This window comes from Lathyrus oleraceus, chromosome 1 (genome assembly GCF_024323335.1).
Source record: "Lathyrus oleraceus cultivar Zhongwan6 chromosome 1, CAAS_Psat_ZW6_1.0, whole genome shotgun sequence".
NCBI lineage: Eukaryota > Viridiplantae > Streptophyta > Magnoliopsida > Fabales > Fabaceae > Lathyrus > Lathyrus oleraceus.
The window spans coordinates 301,388,778-301,401,750 of NC_066579.1; positions in this window are offsets into that span (position 1 = coordinate 301,388,778).

A 12,973-nucleotide genomic window follows, 5' to 3' on the forward strand; every position below is an offset into this window, starting at 1 on the left:
GCATTATACACGAGTTCAAAGTAATATTTGCATCAAGACCATATAGCAGATGAACTCAGAGGTATCTCAATACTTGTATGAGATGAAAGTTTAATTCACAATGACTTGGCTTCATAAAAGTTGGCATTGGCCAAGTCCTTTTGCATAGGGAGTGTTGCCTAATTCTAAGTCCAAGTCTCAGATCAAATCCAACAGTCCACACAAACATTTTTTAAGAGTTTTTGTTGCTTATTATGTACATTAAGATCCTAAGACCACAAACACAAACAAAATACACAAACAAGTATATACAATCACAATATATTCACAATACATGGCTCAAGTGAGCAAAGTAAATAGGGCATTATGATAAACAAGTTAAATGATATGATTAATTGCAAATGATAAAAAGGCTTCAATTTAAAGTGCATAAGGTAAACGACTTGAAATTAAAAGTTAGTCAAATGTTAGTTGATTAGATGTTAGTATTGTTTTTGCTTTTCAATTGTTTAAGTCGTTCTTTGGAGATCACTCAACCCTATATTCACAAGCATGGATCCTTGAACCAATACATCTTCCAAAGGAAGGAAAAAAGGCCAAGTTTCCACATACTACCATGAAAGGGGGAGACTTACAATCTCACTTACTAGAATGCTATGCTTTTGGGTCAACATTTAGCGCTATGTAAAGCGACCGTAATTGGACTTATGTAGAAGTCACAACTATCTGAGGCTGGGCAATAGAAATTTTAGTGTTAATGCATGTTAGAGATATGGTATAATGAACCATACTCCTAAAATATACCACACTTAAAAAGAAAATGGAAAAAGGATGGACCTAATCTCATACATATTTGTATTGGTTTATGAACCAATTAGCCTTAGGATGTAGAGATATCATTGGTCAATGAAATGGAAGGGATAGAATGGGATTGAAGATGAAGAAGGAGGCGAAATGAGACAAACACAAATTGGGCATGGGAGGAATTTTATCAAATTAAAATCATTCATTCATTTTGGGAGATGAAATGTACATTTCATCGATCCCCTAAATCCATTGATTTAAATCTAATAAAGTCAAATCAACCTTGACCAAGGCCCAAACATAATAGTCAAACTTCACAAGTCAATAAAAATAGCTCAACACAATTTATTCACAATTAAATAATTAAAAATCAATTAAATGCATTAAATTAAATTATGTTAGATCAAAAACCTAAAATATCTTCAAAACACCAAATAAATGGCCAAGAGATTTATCCTAGGTGAATGAAGGTCAAAGGACCTTAGAAATTTTTTTCTTAATTTTTGGAAAGTCAAAAGTATTTTTAAACATTAAAAATATGCACAAAAACAATTAAATCATGACAAATATTAATGTTGATCCAAAAAATAATTTTAATTCAGAAAATGAAAGAGAAAAATATTTGAAGATTTTTGGTGATAGTCCCATTTTTTGGATCAATATTAAAATTAATATGAATTAATGAAAATAAAGCAATTAAAATGAAATTTCAGAAAATCAAAAATACGTGGACCATCTGATCTCCCTCATTAATTGAGGTGGCAGATCAAATGGTCCAAAGCGCGTGTTCCATGTGGTCATTAGTCAACTACGCAACACGCATGGTACTCACAACCAACGCTCAAGATTAAAACATTTTGAATGGATCATATGGTTCAGAGAGTTGACAACGCATCGCCGGAGCCAGAGCTCCGGTCTTCTTCTCCGGTGGACCTCACCGGACTGGTCCACCTTCAACCATCACCAAAATGAAAAAGCAAGACATGGATTTAAAGAACAAATTCTCAGGAGCTCGAATCTGGCCTCAATTTTGTCTAACTCCGAGTATATAAGAAGATACAAGGAGTTGAATTTTGAGGATCATGATCTGAGTTATTTCGATTTAACCTCTAAGCAACCAAAAATCAACAAGAATAGTGGAGAAATAAGAGATAATCGAAGAATGGAAAAATCTGGAAAATCACCTTTAATGGAGCTTCAGATTGGCACGATCTTGCTCTCAATTATGCTTGGCCTTGCTTCAGATGCTTGATGGAATAGAAATGGATCAAGGAAAGGGATGGATTCTTGGAGTTTATATCTCAAACCAATTGGAGATTGGAAACTCAATTTTCAAAGAAAATCTTCAAGCTTATCCTTTAATGGTGAGGGTTTAGGGTTGCTGAATCAAAGCTTGCGCATGAGGTCCCTATTTCTGAGCAAGAGAGCTTCTATTTACTGGCCAATGGGATTGATAACTGCACACTACCATTTTTGGCAAAACTTGAAAATCTCTCTTGAATGCTTGCATGGGCATGTGATAGTGTAAGACCCTAATTTTGACCCTAAGATCCCTCATGGCATCATATCATTGCACATTGCATTTGCCTCAAGGATCATAGCATGTTGGCTCCTTAACCTTAGGGTTGGGACTGGTGTGAGTGGGTTTGAGACCACCAAGCATGCTTGAATCGTATATTATTTCTTTTCTTATTTTGTTTACTAACCAAAATCACAAAAATATGTCACTAACATCTTTTATTTTGTAGCTTGAGCAATCATAAGACTTGAGGCTCCTAGGAGGTCCCTATGCTCAAAGAAGTGGCCAAATGAAGTTGAAAGCAAGCATGAAAATGGTTCACAAAGCTCATTCATCATATATGCCCCCCAAGTATCTCAATTTTTCAATTTGATCAAAGCAAATCAAAGGGCTTGAGGATTGTTTCCCAAGGAAACCCTAATTCAGCTGTGCATTGATTGTGCCTTGCTCATGAAGCAACCTCAACCTATGATCAAATTCAATCAAGGGAAGTTATTTAATTCATCATTTCATGCATATTTGAGCTTATGTGAGTTCCCTCAATCATCAATTCATCAATATTTGTAGTTTGGACTTGAGAAGTTGATCGACCTAATAACATTCTGTTAAAAGGTGTGTTCTTTCAAGAGGGTAAAGATCCCCAAAACTTGAAGGGTAGGATGGTTCGCGCTTGGCGCAAGATTCATAGGAAGGGAAGGAAAGAGCTTGGTCCGAAGAATTGTATTGCTTTGGAACCCTATACCTCATGCGTTAGGAGGAGAGCTTCTGAGTACCTTATGCCTTATGATTATCCGAGACCTACACCTATGGTCATGGTTGGGCCTTCAACCCTCTCTGACCAAGGAGTAGAGGAGTTGAGAGATGAAGATTGTTCGCGTGCTTGGGTCCGTGAGCGAGAGGAGCTACTTCAGCAACTTAGAGATAAGGATGTGTTGATAGAGTTTCTTGAGCATCAGGTTATCGACGAGCCTGATGATGTGGTCACTTCTCTTCTTCCTCAGTCTTCTAAGTTTTGGAAGAGGAAGTACGATAGACTCTCCAAGGAGAAGGCGGATATGGAGGCAGCCTATGAGCGAGAGGTGAAGAGGCTTCGTGCAGCTTATCTTCCGGTCTCGAGAGCTTTAGACGGTTGTTTCTAGGGTTCCATAGGATGTTCATTTTCCTTCTCTCTTGTATTGTATTTGGTTACCAAGACTATACTTCTTTGGTGTAAAAATATTTTCCATATATTATTGATATGATATTTCCATATATGTCTAAATGAGTAATATTTCCAATATTTGCAAATAGGACTCTAAAATTCCTCTGATTAAAAATAAAATCATATGCACAAGCATTGCATGCATCATGTGCATAAGCAGGTTTTGCTCTAGGTTTCTTGTTCAGTGGTCTAACTCTGTCTTCTTCATTTATTTTGAAGACAAGCTGACGCACCGGTACTACACCAAAGCCAACTCTTCAAGACTAATGGATCACCTTGAGCAAGAGAATAGAGAATTGAAGGAGGAAGTGGCAAGATTGACTGCCCTGATGGAGTCTTTCTTTGCCGCCCAAAGTCAGTCTACTCCAACGCCTTCAACTCCTCCCCAGAGGACAGTCATTTCTGAGATTGCCTCTTCCACATTGCTTGCTGCCAATGCCCACTTCGCACCTACTGCTATGCCAGCCGGGTTTCCCTGGGGAATGCTCGCGAACTTTGTTCCTGAGGGTCTTGCCCCAACGTTTGCTTCTCTACCGGCATCTAGCCCGGTCCTTGTTGTGCCACCTCCGGTCGTGCATACTATGCCGAGAGTAGATGACACCATTCACCACTCTGAGCCATCTGAGGGCCCAGACGTGTATGAAAAGATGGATGCTATGAATGATCAATTCCTTGAGCTTCGCAAGGAACTCAAAAATCTTAGAGGGAAGGACCTCTTTGGCAAATCTGCTGCTGAGCTTTGCCTTGTTCCGAATGTCAAGATCCCTGTAAAATTCAAAGTGCCTGACTTTGAAAAGTACAAAGGAAACACTTGCCCGCTCAGCCATTTGGTTATGTATGCACGAAAAATGTCGACTCAGACTGACAATGATCAACTCCTCATTCATTATTTCCAGGACAGCCTGTCCGGTGCCGCCCTGAGATGGTAAATGGGTTTGGACAGCGCGAACATCCTCTCCTTCAACGACCTTGGCGAAGCCTTCGTCAAGAAATACAAATACAATGTTGATATGGCTCCCGATATGGACCAATTGAGGGCCATGTCCCAGAAGGATAAGGAAACTTTTAAGGAGTACGCCCAGAGGTGGCGAGAATTAGCTGCACAGATTGTGCCTCCGTTGGAAGTGAAAGAGATGACGAATATTTTTCTTAAGACCTTGAGTTCATTTTACTATGAGCGGATGATTGCTAGCGCTCCTTCTGACTTCACCGAGATGGTGAATATGGGGATGCATCTGGAAGAAGGAGTCAGGGAAGGGCGTCTGACTAGAGAAGAAGGCTCTTCTGCCAAACCCTATGGGGCGTTTGCGAAGAAGAAAGATGGTGAGGCACATGTTGTGACCTCCCATGTCAAATCTAGAAGACCCTTTATGAAGAGGAAGATCGTGCGTCCCGCCGGTAATCAGCATCAGATGGCTGATATAGCACCTGTTTTCAGAGAAAATCAGCAGTATCAGCATCATAATCAGAACCAGCAACAGCAACATCAACAGTATCAACAACAACAGCACCGTCCTCAACAGCAGACCTACTAGCCTCGAAACAATAATCAGACCAGTACAAGCTATAATAGGAAGAGGGTTAGCTTTGAGCCTATTCCCATGACCTATGCAGAGCTATATCCTTCTTTGATAGAAAGGAAACTGATCACTCCACGTGATCTACCTACTATACCTACCAACCCTTAGTGGTGGTATAACCCTGAGCTTCATTGTGTTTATCTTTCCGGTGCTCCTGGACATGATGTGGAGAACTGCTACCCGTTGAAAACCAAGGTTCAAGACCTTGTGAGAAGCAGTATATTGTTTTTTGAGGACGTATGTCCTAATGTCAAGAAGAACCCATTGCCCGAGCATGGGAAATCTGCTGTCAACATGGTTCAGGGTTGCCCTGGCAAACATAAGGTCCGATATGTCAGCTATATCCGAAAATCTTTGGTCGAGATGCATAGACTGTTGTATGGATACAATCACTACGAGCATGACCATGACAGTTGCCGTGTTTGCACTGTCAATGAGAGGGGATATCATCAAGTTAGAAAAGACATCCAAGAAATGTTGGATCGAGGTGTAAATGAGATACTTCAGAATCGTGATGAGGATGATGAAGTTAATGTGATATCTCCAGTATTCAGGATACCTGAGCCTGTTGTCATCCGTTATGATGGCAGCAAGCAGAAGGCTTCTCCTACTCTCATAATTAAGCCAGTTGGCCCTGTGCCATATTCTTCTGACAAAGTTGTTCCCTATCGTTATAATGTTGTGGCATTGGAAGATGGGAAGGAGGTGCCCTTACCCTCCACTTCTATTGTTAACATCACTGATGTCAGTGGCCTGGCCCGTAGTGGTCGTGTTTTCTAGGCGCCTCCAAAACCCCAGACTGACACCAGAAGGGTTGATACTGCTGACAATGATGTTCGTCCTTTGGGGAATTCTGTTGTTTCTCCGAATCCGGCACTTGCTATTAATAGACCTGCCGCCGCTGTTGCTAAAACTCCTGTCCCTGCTGGCCAGAATGGCATGATGAAAGAGGAGTGTGATGAGATGTTAAGGCTCATCAAGAGGAGTGAGTACAACGTTGTAGGTCAGCTTCTACAAACGCCTTCAAAGATATATGTGCTATCTTTGTTAATGAACTCTGAGCCACACCGAGAAGCTCTTCAAAAGGTGTTGGACATGGCGTATGTAGATCATGACGTCACCATAGAGCAATTTGATAGTATTGTTGCAAACATTACTGCTTGTAACAATCTGAGTTTCTGTGATGCTGATCTCCCTGAGGAGGGAAGGAACCATAATTTGGCACTTCACATCTCAATAAACTCCAAGGATGATGCCATGTCTAATGTGCTAGTAGACACTGGATCATCGCTGAATGTGTTGCCAAAATCCACTCTTGCTAGACTGTCATACCAGGGGCCTCCCATGAGGCAGAGTGGAGTGGTTCTGAAAGCTTTTGATGGATCCCGCAAAACTGTGATTGGTGAGGTTGAACTCCCAGTCAAGATCGGACCAAGTGATTTCCAGATCACTTCCCAGGTCATGGATATCCACCCATCATATAACTGTTTGTTGGGAAGACCATGGATTCACGAGGCAGGCGCCGTGACATCCACCCTACACCAAAAGTTGAAATTTGTCAAGAACAAAAAGTTGGTGGTAGTAGGAGGAGAGAAGGCTCTCTTGGTTAGCCATCTGTCTTCCTTTTCTTACATTGATGTTGAGGACAAGGTTGGGACGCCATTCCAAGCCTTGTCTATTGCTGAGCCTTCTAAGAAAGGAACTTCTTCATTTGCGTCCTACAATGATGCGAAGTTGGCCATTGAGCATGGCGCAACTACTGGTTTAGGGCAAATGATCAAGCAGAGTGGTGGTTTTATCCACACAGTTGAAGATCAGGAAGCTGCTGCTCTTGTGGAAGAGGATGCAGAGGAAGATTCTGGCAACTTTGTCATCCCTGGAGGAGTCTGCAATAATTGGGTCGCTGTTGATGTTCCAACAGTTGTCCATAAGTCAACGTAATGTTCATTTTGTTTAAAAACACTTCTCCCATGCCAAAAGGAGAAGTGATGACATTGTTGGCCCATAAATACAATGATATTCATTCAATAAATTTATGTTAAATGTTTGTTTTTCCAAATTATTTTTACTTTTCGCCTTTGCATGAAATTGGTGATCACATAAAACCCTAAAAAATAGAATAAAATCAATCTTTTCATATGCATAATGATTTGCTTTGCTTGAATTCTAAAATCTTTTTTATATCCAAAATCATTATGCAGGTTGATCAAACCCATTGAACATAATGATCCAACATCATCTCCCAACTTTGAGTTCCCTGTATTTGAGGCCGAAGAAGATGATGCTGAAGAGATTCCTGGTGAGATTACCCGTCTACTTGAGCTCGAAGAGAAGATCATTCAGCCACATCTTGAGAATCTGGAAACAGTCAACTTGGGGTCTGAAGATTGTGTGCGAGAAGTGAAGATTGGGGCACTCCTTGAAGAATCTGCGAAGAAGGAGTTGATTGAGTTTCTACGAGAATACGTCAACGTCTTTGCCTGGTCATATGAAGACATGCCTGGTCTGGATACTGATATCGTACAACATTTCCTGCCTTTGAGGTTTGAGTGTGTGCATGTGAAGCAGAAGCTCAGAAGAACTCATCCTGTTATGGCAGTGAAAATCAAAGAGGAAGTTCATAAGAAAATTGATGTGGGGTTTTTGGTGACTTCTACATATCCTCAATGGGTGGCCAATATTGTGCCCGTGCCTAAGAAAGATGGAAAAGTCCGAATGTGTGTGGACTATAGAGACTTGAATAAAGTTAGTCCGAAAGATGATTCTCCTTTACCACACATTGATATGTTGGTAGATAATACAGTTAAATTCAATGTCTTCTCATTTATGGACGGATTTTCCGGTTATAACCAGATCAAAATGGCACCCGAGGATATGGAGAAGACAACATTCATCACACCTTGGGGAATATTCTGTTATCAAGTGATGCCCTTCGGTTTGAAGAACGCCGGAGCCACGTATCAACGAGCTATGATTACCTTGTTTCATGATATGATGCACAAGGAGATCGAGGTGTATGTTGACGATATGATTGCAAAGTCAAGAACGGAAGTTGAACAAGTAGAGAACTTGTTGAAGCTTTTTCAGCGTTTGAAGAAGTATAAGCTTCGTCTAAATCCTAACAAGTGTACATTTGGAGTCCGTTCCGGAAATTTATTGGGCTTTATTGTCAGCGAGAGAGGTATTGAGGTTGATCTTGCCAAGGTCAAAGCAATAAAAGAGATGCCTGCACCCAAAACTGAGAAGCAAGTCCAAAGTTTTCTTGGCCGCTTGAATTACATTTCCATATTCATATCCCACATGACTGCCACATGTGCGCCAATATTCAAGCTCCTTCGAAAAGATCAGCGTCATGATTGGACCGAGGATTGCCAGAAGGCCTTTGACAGTATTAAAGAGTATCTGTCCGAGCCTTAGATTCTGTCTCCGCCTGTGGAAGGGAGACCCATGATTATGTATCTGACAGTTCTTGAAGACTCTATTGGTTGTGTCCTTGGTCAGCAAGATGAGTCAGGGAAGAAAGAGTATGTCATCTACTATCTGAGTAAGAAGTTCACTGATTGTGAGTCTCGATACTCAATGCTTGAGAAAACATTGTGCTTTGGCTTGGGCTGCTAAGCGCTTACGCCAGTATATGTTAAATCATACAACTCGGTTGATATCCAAAATGGATCCAATTAAGTATATCTTTGAGAAGCCTGCTTTAACTGGGAGGATTGCCCGTTGGCAGATTCTGTTGTCTGAGTATGATATTGAGTATCGAGCTCAAAAAGCTATTAAAGGTAGTATCTTGGCTGACCACTTGGCACATCAACCAATTGAGGATTATCAGTCAGTTCAGTACGACTTCCCTGATGAGGAGATTCTGTATTTGAAAATGAAAGATAGCGATGAGGCTACACTCGATGAAGGGCCAGAGCCTAGTTCCCGATGGAGCATGGTGTTTTATGGCGCTGTAAATCAATATGGAAATCGTATTGGGGCAGTGATTATTACTCCTCAGGGCACACATTTTCCTTTTACAGCAAGGCTCGCTTTCAAATGCACGAATAATATGGCGGAGTATGAGGCCTGTATTATGGGTTTAGAAGAGTTTATTGATCTTAGGATCAAGCATCTTGATGTTTATCGTGATTCGGCCCTTGTTGTTAATCAGATTAAGGGTGAATGGGAGACGAATCAGCCTGGCCTTATCCCATACAGAGATTATGCGAGGAGGATTTCAACGTTCTTTACCGAGGTTGACTTCCATCATATTCCTCGAGATGATAATCGGATGGCAGATGCGCTTGCTACACTTGCTTCGATGATTGTGGTGAGACTCTGGAATGAAGTCCCCAATATCACTATGATGCGCTTGGATAGACCAGCTCATGTATTTGCAGTAGAAGAAGTGAAAGATGACAAGCCATGGTATTATGATATCAAGTGTTTTCTTCAGAGTCAGATTTACCCTCCTGGGGCATCTGTTAAAGATAAGAAGACTTTGAGGAGATTATCCGGCAGTTTCTACCTCAATGGAGATGTGCTTTATAAGAGGAATTTTGACATGGTTCTGCTCAAATGCGTGGATAGACACGAAGCAGACCTGTTGATGACTGAAGTCCATGAGGGTTCATTTAGTACTCATTCCAATGGACATGCCATGGCAAAGAAGATGTTGAGAGCAGGCTACTATTGGTTGACAATGGAGTCTGACTGCTGCAAATATGTGAAGAAATGTCATAAGTGTCAGATTTATGCGGATAAGATTCATATTCCCCCGACACTTTTGAATGTGATTTCATCACCATGGCCTTTCTCCATGTGGGGAATTGACATGATTGGCATGATAGAGCCAAATGTTGGTGTAAGCCCTAGAGGCCAATACATTTTGGTACTTGTATCGAATAATAAAAGGCATTCTCTTTATTATGGTTGATTAATAAAGTCCCTGGAATAGATAGTCCGTTTAATGTATTAAGTGTGACTTAATCATGAGAACACATTAAACATAAGGGCGCTATTCTTAAAGTATCCGTAGTCGAGCTTTAGTGTGAAGTGGGATAACATTAAAGCATTAAGACTATTATGTTTGTAGACTGATGATCACATCTCATGGATCATGGATAAAGAGTTATCAAGTCTTAAACATAGGTATGAATATTAGGAGTAATATTTATACCGGATTGACCCGCTATGAGAATACTATATAGAAAGTTATGCAAGGTGTCATAAGTTATTCTCATGGTGATAATAGTGTATTCCACTCTTCGACCTGAAACCACTAATGGACCCTAGATGTAGAGTCGAGTGCTTTATTGCTGATCCAACGTTGTCCGTAACTGGATAACCATAAAGGCAGTTGATGGGTACTCCACAAAGCATGCTGAGGGACATGAGTGACCTAGATGGAATTTGCCCATCCTGCATAACAGGATAAATGTCTATGGGCCCAATATTGAACTGGACAAGGATGACACGGTCTATGCCTTGTGTTCAATATAGACATAAGGGCAAAAGGGTAATTATACACATAAGTATTATCACAGAAGGAATTGTCAGATCACATGACATTTTCGTGTCTTGGGTAGCAGTGATGTGTTGCTAGATACCGCTCACTGTTTATTATGTTAAATGTGTGATTTAATATAATTGCCAACGTCACGAAAACCTACAGGGTCACACACAAAGGACGGATTGATGAGAGATAGAGTAACTAAGGAATATCGTAAGGTACGGTACCCTTAAGTGAATTATAGAACATCGTAAGGTACGGTGTACTTGAGTAGAATACGAAATATGGTAAGGTACCATGGGCTTAAGTGATTTTGGGCATATTATAAGATATGGGCCAAAATACACTTAAGTGGGCTTTTTAGCTTGAAGCCCACACAAGTGGTTCTATAAATAGAACCCTTGTGCAGAAGCAAAAATTTGCGGTTGCATTCTTTTCGTTTTCTCTCACTCTCTCTCTCTCACTCAAAGCCTTCATTCGTACCAGCTAGCACTGAGATTGAAGGAACCCGTTCGTGTGGACTGAGTAGAGACGTTGTCATCGTTCAACGTTCGTGATCGTCTAGTGGATCTGCATCAAAGGATTGATCGTCACAAGAGATCTGCATCAAAGGGTTTGATCGTCACAAGAGATCTGCACCAAAGGATTCAACCGTCATAAGAGGTAAATATTCTATCACTGATCATGACCATTCGTAAGGATCTCTAAAGGAGAAATTTTAATTTCCGCTGCGCTTTGGGTCGCAATTCTCCTTCAGTGGTATCAGAGCCACTTACGAAACCATGAATCGGATAGCTGTTTAATTTCTGTATTAATATGATTAAAAGACAGAATGAATCGATTAATTAAAAGGGTAATTAAATTTGGCATCATGAGTGTACGAGTTGGATGATTGATGTTGACTATGCTTCGGAATCCGACATTAGTATGGTGAAGCAGCGATACATCGATCGTCCATAGGTTACGCAATTGAGACCGATCAACTTATATATGATATAAGTAATCCTAATGCAAAGTACGGTATATGTGATATACTGTTTCTGTTTCGTTCATTCGAACACTAAATGATTGTTTTCCTTTGAGCGATCAATGGTCATTTGCTTCGGAATCCGACATTAGTATGGTGAAGCAATGACATGTTGATCAATCATACTGAATCAACAATCGAGGTGTGTTTGACGGTCTGAAATTGGCGCATTAGGGTTGGTGACGGCGCAAGGGTTGTGCCGTCAAGGAGTTGTCAATTTAGGGTTTTTGGAACACGTGTGTTGACTGTTTCAAAGTTTGTTAATTGGCCGCGTGAAGCTCGTGTGACGAGCATAACAAGCGTAACAAACTGGATGCGTAACGGTCGTAACAAGACGCGTGACGTTCGTAACAGACCCATAGATTGACATGTGACGGTCGTAACAGACTCACAGAATTTTAGGCATTTCTGTTTTGACCTGTGACGGTCGTAACAACCCTGTGACGCTCGTCACACTCACATTGCCTGTGACGGTCGTCACACGCCTGTGACGGTCGTCACACTCCCAGAGTCAAAATTTTGGGGTTTCTGTTTTGTGCCTGCGCAAGAGTTGTGTGGATGCAAAAACAATGTCCATTTCAAATGAATTGTTCATTAAAATTTTGGACAGGGGCGCTGCCCCTCCAACCCCGCAAGGGCGCTGCCCCTTGACCCCGTCCGCTGATCGGTCAGCGGAACCACCGGGCAGCGGAACCCCCGGCCAACTCTGCGTAGTGTGATCGGTCGCCAAAATTTAATTTGGTTTTAATTAATTAAAGGAATTAAAATTTAATAATAACAATGTGTTTATTATTATTGACTTGTGGTGATCAGTTATGGCCTTAGTTGTCCTTTATTTTGTTTTGGGTTTTTAAATACGACCTGCGTGTCGTGCCTCTCCTTTTGATCTCTTAATGTAACTTCTTTTCTCATCTCAAACCCTCGTATGTAAAACGAGTTTCTTCTGGAATGTAATGTTATAAATAAAGAGAAGAAGACAGTGTTATGAAGAAAGAGAAGATTTCAATATCAAAAGAGGACAATCTTGAAGATCTTGCTTGGGGAAGCTTAGAGAAGAATTCAAGATTAAAGGAGGACAACCTTGAAGATCTTCCTTGGAGAAGCTTAGATCGTTGTAGGTTAGCTTAGGTTCTCTCATTGGCTTGGGAGAACAATTGCGCTAGGGGCCATAACTGTTTCATTTTGTTTGTATGTATGTTGATGCATGTGAATGTATGTTGATGCATGTGAGAGACGATTTATATGATAAACAAGCCGGTGAGATCATAACAATTGCAATTCCCTCAAACTAAAATATTAAGTTTATGCTTTCCGAGTTTTAACACTCATCAAGACTAGTAATGGATAATGTAGGTTTCGCCTACGC